The following is a 12,089-nucleotide window of genomic DNA, read 5'->3' as shown; positions in this document are numbered from 1 at the left end:
CATATCTGAATTCATTCTCTGAAATCTCGATATAACAGAAATTGAGGCCTTGTAGTAGTGGTTCTTGTACGGGTCCGGAACCAAAATGCCTAAAAAAAAAAATATTTTGAACCAAAATACCCCAACAAAAAAAAGTTACCAAAGTACCCATAGCGCAGTATTTTACTGCGCTATAGCACTAACGGAGGCTCCATACTGCGCTATAGCACTAACGGAGACGGAGCCTTTAAGTGCTATAGCGCAGTATTTTACTGCGTTATAGATTTTTTTTTTTTTTTTTTTGTGATACTTCTATAACGCAGTAAAATACTGCGTTATAGAAGTACCCAATTTGTTTTTCTATAACGCAGTAAAATATTGCGTTATATAAACAGTACAAAAAAAAAAAATTGGCCAATTTTATTTTTTGCAACACCTGTTATTTTTCATATTTTGACCAATAATTAGTCGTGTGTCAAGATTCCGAAACGTCAATATTTTATATAGAACTTGATATTTTTTTCTGCGTACAATAATGTAGGCTCAATACATCAAGGATACGTAAACGTTCGGATCGTCATTTTAGGGGTTGAAAAGGTGCCCGAAGTAAGTTTTGTTTGAAAAAATTTAGTGTGTTTTTCATATTTTGACCAATGATTAGTCGTGTGTCAAGACTTCGAAATGTCAATATTTTATATAGAACCTGATATTTTGTTTCTGCGTACAATAATGTAGGCCCAATATATCAAGGATACGTAACGTTCGGATCGTCATTTTATGGGTTGAAAAGGTGCCTGAAGTAAGTTTTGTTTGAAAAAACTTAGTGTTTTTTCCATACTTTGATCAATGATTAGTCGTGTGTCAAGACTCCAAAACGTCAATATTTTATATAGAACCTGATATTTTTTCTGCGTACAATAATGTAGGCTCAATACATCAAGGATACGTAGACGTTCAGATAGTCATTTTAGGGGTTGAAAAGGTACCCGAAGTAAGTTTTATTTGGAAACTTTAGGGTGTTTTATTTTTTAAGATTTTGATTTAAGCGTGTTATTTTTTAATCAAGACATAACTTTATTTTGAATATAAATATAATTCTAAAAAATATAGGGACAAAAACTAGTTGTAAAGTCGTCAAACTTTAGATGATCATAACTTTGCGCTCGGACGTCCGTTTTACGCGTTTTTTTTTTGAACTTGCGTATTTTTTTGAGATCTATGCGGACAAACTACCGCAAGGCGGTTTGGCCGAGCTGATTTAAAAAAAAACGCCTTTTATCCCATTCAATTTCGATTTCCCCTCAAATTGGCGTGGAATTTTCAGTTTTATTTACTTATAAGATGATGATACACAATAAATTTCAACGTACAAATCCCGGAGTAATGTAGCTGTGAATGTCAATTTCACTTCTACGGTTTCAATTTTTGAAAATAAAGCGGACTAATTTTCTCGACATATAAAGTTGACTAAAATAACCTTACAGTCACACTAAGTTTTATCAAACAAAACTTACTTCAGACACCTTTTCAACCCCTAAAATGACGATCCGAACGTCTACGTATCCTTGATGTATTGGGCCTACATTATTGTACGCAGAAAAAAATATCAGGTTCTATATAAAATATTGACGTTTCGGAATCTTGACACACGACTAATGATTGGTCAAAGTATGGAAAAAACATTAAGTTTTTTCAAACAAAACTTACTTCGGGCACCTTTTCAACCCATAAAATGACGATCCGAACGTCTACGTATCCTTGATGTATTGGGTCTACATTATTGTACGCAGAAAAAAATATCAAGTTCTATATAAAATATTGACGTTTCGGAGTCTTGACACACGACTAATTATTGGTCAAAGTATGAAAAATAACACTAAGTATTGCAAAAAATAAAGTTGGCCAATTTTTTTTTTTTTTTTTTGTACTGTTTATATAACGCAGTATTTTACTGCGTTATAGAAGTACCAAATTATTTTTTTTCTATAACGCAGTAAAATACTGCGCTATAACACTTAACGGCTCCGTCTCCATTAGTGCTATAGCGCAGTAAAATACTGCGCTATGGGTACTTTGGTAACTTTTTTTTGTTGTTGGGGTATTTTGGTTCAAAATATTTTTTTTGGGGGCATTTTGGTTCCGGACTCTTCTTGTACCTTGATGATTCATCATGTGCCATTGTTAGAGTGGTGACGAGTGGTATGCCCATTTAGATTGGAGTGTAATGTTTATGATTTAGAGAAGAATGAAGCTTGACGTAGTGCTATTTGGACTGTGTCACCTATTTTTAGTGTGTTTTATGCTTTCTGCTTGCATTTTCAAGTGTTTTTTCTGTGTAGTTTTAGTTTCCATTTTATTGAATTCACATCTGTGAACTGGGAATGAAGCAAACTTGACATATATATCAGCTATAACAACTATTAGCGCCCGTTTAGTGATGATTAAGCATTTGAATGGAAGCTCAAAAAAAAAAAAAAAAAAAAAAACGGAAGAAGAAGAAAAGGCAGCTAATAGCCAACAGACGAAAAATATACCAGGTTCTGAATATTCTTACCCTGATTTCACTAAATAACCCTTCAATACACGGTAAAATTTCAAGGTTCTTTTGTAGCTAGAAAAAATGACAGGTAAAATTTTTTGTTCGGATTGTCTCTACTTTTTGTCTATTTGTGGTTGGAATTTGTTGGAAAAACTCGGTTCAAGACTATATACAAAACTCGAATAATTGAAGGTGATTTGGACTTGTTTGGAATCAAATTCCAGAACAGAAATCCACCTGAAAAATGTTGGGACAATGGCAATTTCAATAGCGCATCCAGCCCCATAAAAAAAAAGATACTTGGTTACATGATGCCCATTATTTTTACCCTCTGTTTGGATGGTTGTTTCCCGTGGTTCATTAATGTACAGTATGGTATGGTACAGTATGGTGTTGTATTGTATTGTACTGTATTAATGAACACAATGTTTGGATAGACTGTATCGTTTGTTATGGTTTAATAACATTTGTATTGTTTGGTTTGACTGTATGGTATGGTATAATAATTTGTCAGTTTAATAAAATACCCTTAACTCTTAATTAGAAATTAGTTTATATATTAAAAAAAAATCAGATAAAGAATAAAATAGGAACTTTAAAAAATAAGTAGATAATGGGTGGGGGTGGTGGAGGGGTAGGTGGTGTGAGGTGGGTGATTGTGGGATGAGGGTGGGGTAGTGGGTAGTAGGGTGGGGGTGAGTGGTTGTGGGAGTGGGGGTGGGGTTGGGCGGTGGTGAGGGGAAGTGGGTGGAGGGGTGGGTGGTTATGGGGTGATAGGGTGGGGGTGAGTGGTTGTGGAGTGGGGTTGGGCGGTGGTCAGGGGTAGTGGGTGGTGGTGGGGGTGGGTAGCAAAAGAGTGGGGTAGGGCGGGGGTAGGTGTCACGACCCAACCCCGTAGGCCGTGACTAGTGCCCGAGATGGACACCCGTACATACCTACTAACCAAATTTCATTTGCGTTCCCTCTTAGGGTCTTCGTGCATACAAAACCATATACATATCATTTAAGTCGTTACTTGCATTATAACACATAAATTAATCAGGTTATCGTAGTGTATAGAAAAGCCGGACACAAACCATATAAACGACACAGGTCAAGTGCGACCCACGACCCACATACATGTCTACAGGCCTCTAACAAAGACAACAGAATCAGATGACGGGACAGGGCCCCGCCGTACCCCTGAATAGTCATATACACATAAATATGTACAACGAAAAGATCTGTACCAAAAGTGAACAAGAATCGTAGACAACTCGGAAATATCTCAAATAGAGCTTCAAAAGTCATAGATACGTATTAAAACCATATGCTTGTAACTGAATAAATAAATTCCAAGACTCGATGGACAAATATATCTTCCGACATCTGGGGGCTCAGAAACAAGTTTTGTGTCGATCGGAATTAGCATAAGAAAGTTATGAGCGTTTGAAGTACAGAACCTTCTAAAAGCGTTTTATAAGCCATTTTTGAAAAAAATCAAGTAACCATCATATTATGGAACTTTCAGCTATCGCTATGGAGCAAGTCAAATGGAGCCTTTAGAATCACATGTTCGTATCAAAATATATATCCAAGACTTTAGCCATATTCAATATTTCTCGAATGACATTCGGAAACATATCAACTAGAATTCCCGCACATTATGAACAAGTACCAAACCATATGGAATAGATTATGGAAGTCAAAGACATCGGCCATCCTAGTGGCTCTAAGAATAGAATTTCCTTTAGAAACATACATATACGCTATTTGTTCATTTCATAAAGGTCATGTCAAAAGAAAGAAAGGTAGGCTTTACATACCTCGATCGTTCGCTAATCAAATCCCGACTCAAGTCTCGGGCTCTCCAATATCTACAATAACGTTATCAATTACCAAACATTAGCTACAAGTACTTAGAAATTTAATTCTAACTAGTACTTGTCTACAGAAATTTCGGCAGCGTCTCCCCTGTAAATTCAACATCCCCGAGAATTTAACTCGGCCAAATTCATCAACAACCACACCAACAATACCAACAACCATAATAATAGTCATCAAGAATCAATTTAAACGCATTCTAACATTAATAACTTTCTTCTCTACATAGCGTACCATATTCGATTCAACTACGTCTTTTCAAGCCAATATCGTCACTTACATATTCATTTACTAGCTCAAGATTATTCAAATATAATTCAAGGACATTTCAAACAATCTACACAATATTCCGACAATCCCATCAAAAATCATACCTCACTCGAGACCTCCAATCTTCGACACGAACATTCACAACACATTTTTATCTTCCAATTTCATCAACAACAACAACAATTTGCACCTTACAACTCCATTCCCATAATTACATAAAACTATAATAAAATCACATAATTTCCTACAACAACTTACAACTAATTTTCATGCCAATCTTGAACCATTATTCTTCCATTTACATCACAAGGGCACAACAACATAATTTAACATACCAAATAAATTTAATTCCTCTCCCTTCACTACATCCACACACACGGCCACACACTCACAACACACAAATTTCATACTTTACATTCATTTCCATATACTACAATATATATATATATATATATATCTTCCATAAAAAAAAGATAGAATCTTTACCTTTTTCAAAATTTTCCACTTGCCACAAAAGATATTTTCTTTCTTCAAAATTTATATCACGTTGAAGAGGGTCTTGAGCTTAGTAGGAATACAAGAAAATTACAATTTTCGAATCAAGGATGGAAGCCCTCAATTTTTTTTCTTTTCCTTTTTTTTTTCCTTGGCCGTGAGGCCTTCTTGCTCTTCACTCTCAATTTTTTTTTTCTTGAAGCTTCTAAATGATAACTAAGTAAAGGGCCTCTTTCTATTTATTTACTTGGATACATTTTTTTCCACATGGGCTTGGGCCATTTGCAAGTTGGCCGGCCACCCACACACACATTGGGCCTTCTTTTTTTTTTTTTTTTTTGCTTTTTCTAGCCCAATTGGTTATGGGTCTTATTTTGTAATTCCCGAAACTAATTTTCAAAATTTCCAATTTTGCCCTTGGCCTTCCTCCATATTTCCACATCAACATTTTTCATGAACAACACATATATATTAAATAAAATCAAAATATGGCCTTATCTCTTACGAGTCACAATTATTTTGAATTTTTCCGAATATGCAAAATACGGGATATAACAGTAGGGGTGGGTGGTAGGGTGGGCGTGGGAGGTGGGGTGAATGGTGGAGGGTTGGGCAGGGGTGAGTGGTAGGGTGGGGTGGGGTGGGGTGGATGGTGGAGGGTGGGGTATAATGGAGAAATGACATACATAATCACTGAAAAACCACCAAATTTGTGGTTACAAAAATTGAGACTTTTCATGGTTATTTAACCATGGGATGAACCACGGGTTTACAACACCATACCACATAATTTTAAGAACAATGAAAACAAATATGGTTTCATAGAACCACGGGAAACCACCATCCAAACAGGGGGTTAGAGAATTTTACACTATATAATAAGAAAGGACCCCTAATTAATGATTTTTAAAATTCTATCCTAATTACTCATTATAACAACACTTTTGAAATTGGGGATCCATTAAATATAGGCTAACATTTTAATCTCTCTACACCTAATTCTATTCCAGCAGTCGACGCATCCCCATCTTGTAGTCTAGCCGTTTGTAACTCTGACGAGCATCAATAACTTGGAAAACAATTACAATTCGGTTTTATTCTTTGTATCCATTAGAGGGATCGTTAGGCTGCGAAAATTGGAGATTCATCCTCATGAGGATTCTCAAGGGCCAATAATTCAAGTCATTGTTACTACAAACGATCCGCTTCCGTAAAGAAAAAAAGGCCTTAAATCTCGTAAATTAGTGCTCAATCATAATATAATATGTTTGTATTTCATCTAAAAATATCTTCAGATCAGCTGACTGCAGGTGGGTCTCACTGGGCCTTGCTGAAAGTCATTGGACTTTTTTGTATTTCGCGGCTGCTTTCCTTAGATATCCAAGAAATGCATGCTAATGATGTGAGCGAATTTTGTTTTGACAGAAATGGATGGGTGAGTTGGTAACTGGTGATGCACATAACAAATGTAGGCCCATGTAAGGGATTTTGAGACAAATTCGCAACTTGTTAGTAGTGTAATGATTTACTACTAACAGTTTCCTATCTAGTTTTCTCTGATTATTGTCTTGATAGCTTCATACATTTGTAAAGCTTCGTCTAGAGACAACAAAATATATTACACTATTGATCCATAAATGCAAATATCCCCATAAAAAACCCTCATTAGTTCAGTCGCGGTACAAAAGCAAAGCTTTACTCTTCAATTTAAGTTAGCTATTTAAGTGAAAATTTGAGGCCGATGTGTATTTCATGGAATAGCCCACTTCCCAATCTAGCTTCTCTAATCATTCATGAATCAAGCACCTCAATTGTAAACACCTCAATGTCAATTACTTGGATATTTTGTCTCACCAATTCTTGGACCATTTCGTCTACTATATGAATTACTTTTTCTGGAGGAAAAGGAATAAGAGGGTGTTTAGAAGGTTATAAGTTGGTCAAATTAGTTTATAAATATTTTGTGACTTATTTATATGTCTTAAACACAAAAAAGTGTTTATAAGTCAAAATCAATCAAAAGTCATAAGTTGGTCACCCTTTAAGGTCTTACAACTTATAAATACTTTTCTTTTGACTAAATTCTAAACAAACTGTTGGAAACTTCGAGACGGAAATTTGGCCCAAAATACATTGGGAAATCCATCGCAGAAAGGGTTTGGCGTCGTATACGTGTGTTCAGCGGACTGCTCCGCGACCCTTTAGTAAAACGGTCATAACTTTTTGTACAAACATCCGTTTGACCTGCACCTTATATCGATGAAAATGTATTTCAAAGGGATACAACTTTCATTGAGGGAGTTTTCCCAAATTACCAATTAGTAAGGGGGTTATTCTAGCTTGCAGTGAGGTCCAGTGAAAATTCACTTGAAATCATGCTCCGTAAAGTAGCTTCCGAATTTACTTTGTCCTAAGACTCTTCTTATGCCTTGATTAGATTTAAAAAACCTTCTTACACTCCTCATGTTGTGTTCATTATACTCCCATATTACGCATCGAACCTTAGCTAGAATGTACGGGATGTTATATTAAATACCCCTTGGGATCATTCGTCCTCAAATGATGACTCATGATTCTCATAGTCAAACTTAACTCGCTTGACATGAACCTTGCATGAATACCTTTCTCATCTATCATGGTGAAAGCGTACATGAATTCTATATGTGGGACTTGGAAAGAAATCGCAGGCACGATTAACATGGAAATTGGGACTTGAGCATGAACTTGACATGATTACATGAACGTGAGGAGCATGACATGGAACATAAATGCTGGATTCACAAAAATACGTAGAAATATGGGTATTATGACATGAAACATATGTATGTGGAAACATAACTGTTAGGGCATGAAACATGAGTGCAGAGATAGTTTAGTTTACCTTGCAGGTTCACTACTAGGTCATCAAACAAGTACAAATATTTTGACTTCATGTCCTTTTCGGCTCCCCATGTAGCCTTTTCGAATTTTGACTTCTCCATAGTACTTTTACTGAAGCAACTTCCTTAGTCCCTAATTTGCGAACTTGGTGATCAAGAATATCCATAGGAATCTCTTCATAAGTTAGGCCATCCTTAACCGTGATAGTTCCAGTAGGAACAACCAATGATAGGTGTCCCACACACTTCCTCAACATGGATACGTGACATGCTGGGTGCACGAAAACCAAATCTTATGGCAATTCAAGCTTATAAGCTTCTTGAGCAACCCTTCACTGGATCCTGTATGGTCCAACATATCTATGACTAGGTTCCCCTTTCTTCCCAAACCTTATAAAGCCTTTCATAGGTGAAAATTTCAGAAACACCAAATCTTCTCTGAAAGTCTAATTCTCAACACCGCATGTATGCGAATAGGACTTTTGACGATGCTGAGCCATCTTCAAATGCTCTGGGATCATTTTAACCTTCCGCTACTCTTCTCGATGTCTTTGGAATCTAATCGTTATTGAAATTCAAACATAAAAGTTCTTTTAACATGACTTATTTTTCTTTCTCTGACCTCACCTTCTTCATCAGAACCCTTAGAGAATTGATTAAAGATATTTGTATATCACCACGATAGTCACATTAGATACGATTAGGATGTAGGCTTTGAATGTAGGTGCAATTCGGTGCGAATGGGACAAAGTTGAGTCATATAACAGAAATATGATCCTAACATATAGCATAAAGCTCTAACGCAGGCATGACATGAATACATCGAATCTGAGTAGAATACATCGAAATCGGAACATACCTTATAGAATACAATGAAATCGGAACATACCTTACTTCGAACCTTACCCTGTTCGCTCTGAAACATAGATTAAATATCTTAGCTCATCTTGCCTATTACCGTGGGCGGATCATAAAGGATTGAGAGAAAAGGAATCGTAGGCACGAATCATATGAGATACTTCGTTTTAGAGCATAGACATGACATGCATACATTGAACATAAATGATGTGACATGAAATATGCATAGATGGAAGCTTGATTAACATAGCATAAAACATGAATATGTGAATAGCATGACAAGGGGAATGGAGACACGAGAAACATGACATTTACATGAGTACATCGAAGGTGCATACCGTGGCATTTGGACATGAGTTCATGAGCATTGAAGTAAGAATAAGGTGTAAGTGTGACTTGCATAGAGTACAATTGTAGGCTTCACTCTTGGGTCAGGGACATAGAGCATGGATAAAGCATTACCTTAAGAACTTAGACATACTGAAAGAATGGGACATGGTTCAACATAGCTTACTCTTATCATTGTACGTCGACACCATCATCATAAAATAAGACTCATAAAAGAAAGGATCATAGGCATGAATACTTCGTTCATCAAGCACCTAAGACATGAGTAGAAAGTCACTTTAAACATAAACAAGGCATAGGTACTTAGGAAAGAAAAGGGCATCCTTTGTGCCAAGTTACGATATGGTTTCAAAATTCCCTTGGAGGAAACTCAACATTTTCCCAACATCTCCTTTACTCATAACCCACCCTCATAATTGGTTATTGTCATCATGATCGTAAAACATTAGCGAGAGGAACATAAGCACGAATTACATAGAATCGTGGGTAGGACATCCATCTTGACTTACTTTCACCATTACCTATCAACATCAATGTTATGATACCGCTATAAGTGGAATGCATAAAGAAAAGAGATGGTGGGTACGAGTACGCGGGAATGTGGATTTCATAATCACTGGGGATAAAAATAATTTATATACCTTTGGCATTCTTTTATTGTTCAGGGAATAGGTGTGGATCCTATAGGACTTCTAGCTCTTTTTTCTTACATTCGCATGACCTTCTCCTCGATCATCATCGCATTCAGAAAGTACTAAGAAGATATAACATGTACATGGGTATAATCAAGATAGATATGTGAGACATGAATACGGTTTTAACTGGCACAACCTGATGCGCGAAGCATGATATAACATTATTTTGCATAGCTTACTATCTTTATGGAGTCTTAATTACTGAATCATAAATATGGAGTGTAAAGCTCTAACATCGGCATGACATAAATACGTAAGATCTGAGTAGAGTACATGTGAGCATAAGTGTTATATCCCGTATTTTTGAACCTCGGAGCATCTGCTGGGGTGGGGCCCACATACCGAGATTTTTTTTGGAACATCTGAAAAGTCATATGAATCACATATGTAAAGTTAAACACAACTCATGAAGTACCTTTGGACCAAATCAAAGTGGAAACCCTCCAAACGAATATTTTTAAGAAAACGTTTTCGGGTGACCTGACTTTGGGGGGCAAAAAACTGTATTGTAAGTTTGGAATTTCGAAAATACCTTGAAATAGAAGTTGTAGATAATTGAATTAGCTTTCCATCCATAGGTCGTGGGTTCCCAGGTGACGTCGGTACAAGGAGATATGAACGTTTTAAGGTCGAAAGGTCAGTGGGCTAGGCCCAACTCGGGACCAACCGAGTTGGCCCAAAAAAATGAAAAAAAAAATTCAGGCCCAAGTGAGGAGCCATTCGGCCATGGTCCATAAAAAGGATCCAAGCCCATGGAATTAAGTCATGTGGTCAATGAATAAAAGACCACTTAATCATCCAAATTCCATAGAACTTTCAAGAGAAAGAATAGGAGGAAAAACAAGAGAAAAACAAGAACAAAAAGAGGGCATTTCGGGTTTGGCCATAGAAAAATCACCCCTCAAAATCTTGCCTCTAAAATTATTTTCTTGTTGAATTCCTACTAAATTAAGTGTCCTCTACAACTTGGTGTAATTGTTTTGGAAGAAGGAGCACTTATTTCTTCAAGTTGACAACTTGTTCAAGTGAAGAAGTTTGTAGAAAAAGGTAAGAATCAATTCCTTTTTCTTATGTTATGAAGGTTTGTTTATGTTGTGGTATGTGGAAATGAGTAGAAATTATGGAAATAAGGAAGTTTGCAAAGTGGGTATGTGTATATATATGTAGCCATGGGTGTATATATGTTGTATACATATATGAGTTGAATTTTATGTTGCATTCTAGTTGTGGTTATGATGGAAATTATATTGGGAATGAAAGTTGAATGAATTTTGGTTGAAGTTGGAATGTAGATGATTATGTCACTTTAGAATAATTTTGTGATATTATGGAAATGAAGTTGTTAAGATGTGAATTATGATTATGGTTGATGAATTTGGAAGTTGGAAACTTGTTATGAAGTTGTATGCCAAAGATTTGATGTTTTGCATAAGTTATGATTTTGGCGGAAGATTGTATATCATGTATATCGAGTGTATATCTTAAGGAAAACGATATGAAATGTTTCTAGAACTATATGGTGATGATCATGATGGTTGTTGAATATGAAATTATTGATCTTAGTTGAAAGTTGGGTTGAATTGAAGATTATGTCAACTTGTGAGAAAAATGACTAGTTGAAGGATATTTGTGTTTTAATGTTCATTGTTGATATTGTTGTTGTCGTTTGGGTTGTTGTTGATGATTTATAGCCGAGTTGAATTCTCGGGGTGTCATATGTATAGGGGAAGTGCTGCCGAAATTTCGGTAGCCAAATATGCTTAAAGTTGAAATAATGGCATTAATAATTCACAATTGGTAAACTTGACCAATTGCAGTTTTTCGACGAAACGGGAAGTGAGTTTGGAAAGGCTTAAGGAGCGCGAAAGGTATGTAAAGCAACCCCAATTCTTCCCTTGGCATGCCCCTAGTGTGTTAGGGTCGGATCCGGGCCTCGAAGGACCTCTTGGCCCTCGGAATCCGCAAGACAAAATTTCAGTTTTTCCTTCAGTAGAATGAACCATTTTGATACGCTTTTTCTGAAATTATGCAATTTTGCTCTAAATTATTCAGAAAGTCATAGAATGTTTGTATAACCTTTTTAGGTGATACTATATGCTTAGAGGGCACAATTTGAGCCCGCCGCCTTGTTTGTCCCAAGGCGGGCCCGCTATTTACGGTTTT

The sequence above is a fragment of the Lycium barbarum genome, chromosome 3 (genome assembly GCF_019175385.1).
Source record: "Lycium barbarum isolate Lr01 chromosome 3, ASM1917538v2, whole genome shotgun sequence".
Lineage (NCBI taxonomy): Eukaryota > Viridiplantae > Streptophyta > Magnoliopsida > Solanales > Solanaceae > Lycium > Lycium barbarum.
This window is presented reverse-complemented; position numbering follows the sequence as displayed.